We start from the raw sequence: 2,597 nt of genomic DNA, 5'->3' as shown, positions 1-2,597 counted from the left end.
TACGGTTCGATGTAACTTGTTAAGTAGATCTAACCATGCAGTTAATTTGTTATAGTATACTAATTTATAGTATTTTACATCTGAACTGGCGGGTGGCACACCTCATACAGTTCGATGTAACTTGTAAATTCGGTCTAACCATGCAGTTAATTTGTTATAGTATGCTATGTAGTATTTTTAATCTGAACTGGCGGGTGACATGCCTCATACAGTTCAATGTAACTTGAAAAGTAGGTCTAACCATGCAGGTCATCCATGCGGTTAATTTGTTGTAGTATGCTAGTATTACCAATCGGAACTGGCGGGTGGCACACCTCATACAGTTCAATGTACCTTGAAAAGTAGGTATAACCATGCAGGTAATCCACGCGGTTAATTTGTTTTAGTGTGCTAGTATCAGGGTTCTTCTTATCAGGCGGTAACGGTAAAATTTACCACCTGTAAGAGCACTTATTTCCGCCTGCAAACGCTCAGAAGTCGCTTATCGTTTGCAGAACGTCCAACATTAACCAACTGCTTTACCGGTTTGAAAAGGTGCCATACCTGTTGCGCTGAAAATTAGGGAGAACCCTGTAGTATTACCCAATTGAACTGGCGGGTGAACTGTAAACCCGGAGATACACCGCACCCTGACTTTAGCAGCTCAAATTTCGGGGAAAACGTTTTTTGACAGAAAACAAAAGAAATCCAAAGTCTAGTCTTTAGAAGTCAAGTTCATCTACTGTTCATCGAACGTTAACTCACTATTCACTAATATTGAAACAGAAAGTGCTTTAATGTAATTTTAGCACTTTAATGTAATGAACATCGTTTTACCAACATTGACATATGATTGATCTTTTTCTGGTATTGGTTGACAGGAATTTCTTCAACACAGTTTTGCCATAGATTTTTGCATTACAACGAGAACATGAGCGAAACGTTTGTAGCTTACTACATGTAACTAGGCATAAAATTGGATGCAAAGATGGAAAACTGGCCACCAGAGGCAGCCTTTTTCAGATCTTCCTGCAGATAAGCGCCACCCATTTCTAACAACTATTTTTGGGGAAAAGGTGTGTCTTATCTGCAAGTGTTTATGGTAATTGTATTTTTTTTTTTTGCAGAACCCAAGGCTATTTTTGTTCTATCCTATGCAATTACATGACCTTAAGGTTTCTTGATAGGGACATTGAAACCAAGTTCATTCTTATGTGTACTTTGATATATACAATTCTTGATTAAATCTATGGGTGCTTGCCACTAGTAGGAAATGATGGGCCAGACTGGTCATTTCATTACATTCAAACCTTCAAATTGGTAGTTCTTTTCTAGATTCTGATGAAATTTATCAGAAAAGTGAACAAAAGGTAGGAATTGACTGCTCTGGCTGGACACAAGTGCTTCATCAAGACTTTCTTTGCTCTGAAATAGTTCTCAATTTGAACTTTTGTATTATACCACAGGTAGTTCATAGCTAATATCTCGTCAACATGATTATACCTGAACATTTTGACATTTAATTTTAAAATTCCAACAAATGTTTTGGTACAGTTACAATCTGATATAATATAATTACCATTAAAACATACAAGTTTTGGATCTTTATCAGAAACAAGCAAGAAGGAAAATTGCATTCCTCATGGAAGTAGAATCATGGACTTGGATGTTTTGAGAAGTTAATGGAAATGTTGTCAGCACTGTAAAGCAGGTGAGAAGAAACATTTTCTGCTCAAAGAAAATCAACACTAAAGAAAAGTCAAAATGAATTCTAAGTTTTATGGCAAGTACACTCAACGTTGAGACTATAAAATTAACAGGTTTCCAAGAAACAATTATGAGGTTGATAAACCTCATAAAATAAATCTTCCAAACATTACAAAACTTATCATGTGCAATTAGCCATAAATATTCAAGGAGTTGGTTGTTAAATTTCTGGGAAAGTTCTGAAAACCTCACCCTTACCCTAAACTAAGTGTCCCACAATTGTAAGTCTATTGCTAGCACCAAAAATGTTTTTGGTAAATTTGTAACCGAGAAGCAGTTTCAAATTGCATTCACTGCATTTGCGAAATTTTGTTAGTTTTTGCGAAAATTTACTTGTGCTTATTCGTTCCAAATTAAAGAAGAAAACACACTGCCAGAACAAAGTATCAGATTTCCCTGAGTATCAATATTGTCACTTAATTTTCAGCCAACTTGTCGTTGTGGCACATAAAAGCAGAAAAAAATATGGGTTAGCCTCAGTGTTCTCAGTTATCTGTGCAGTGTGTGGTACAGAGAATGTTGTCAAGACCTCCAGTGAACACAAGAGTGGTCAAAGAGGTCCTCCCAGTTACGATGTTAACTCAAGAGTTGTTCTTGGGTGTCTTCATACAGGAATCGGTGAAACCCACCTAACTAATTTACTGTGTACATTAAATATTCCCTCAATGAATCCAGTAACTTTCAAAAGTAGAGAAAATGAGATTGGGCGTGCAGTAGAGCAACTAACAACGAAAACTTGCAAAACTGCAATGTCAGACGAAAGAAATTCTGCCATCCAAAAGGGTGTAAAAGCAGATGACCAAGGCTGCAAAAAAGATACCCTGCTCATATGACATGGGTTGGCAAAAACG

The 2,597-nt window shown here is 36.7% G+C and overlaps 1 long non-coding RNA gene across 1 annotated transcript in view; it reads left to right on the top strand.

Annotated features, from left to right (window-relative positions):
* Positions 1-765: 765 nt before the first annotated feature.
* The window catches only part of LOC138015897 (uncharacterized), a 56,523-nt gene continuing 54,691 nt past the window's right edge, over positions 766-2,597 (top strand). The window contains exons 1-2 of the long non-coding RNA XR_011125657.1: positions 766-1,055; positions 1,592-1,690. This is a non-coding gene — a long non-coding RNA (uncharacterized lncRNA). The remainder of the gene's footprint in view (positions 1,056-1,591; positions 1,691-2,597) is intronic.

The sequence above is a fragment of the Montipora capricornis genome, chromosome 9 (genome assembly GCF_036669925.1).
Source record: "Montipora capricornis isolate CH-2021 chromosome 9, ASM3666992v2, whole genome shotgun sequence".
Classification (NCBI taxonomy): Eukaryota; Metazoa; Cnidaria; class Anthozoa; order Scleractinia; family Acroporidae; genus Montipora; species Montipora capricornis.
This window is presented reverse-complemented; position numbering and strand designations above follow the sequence as displayed.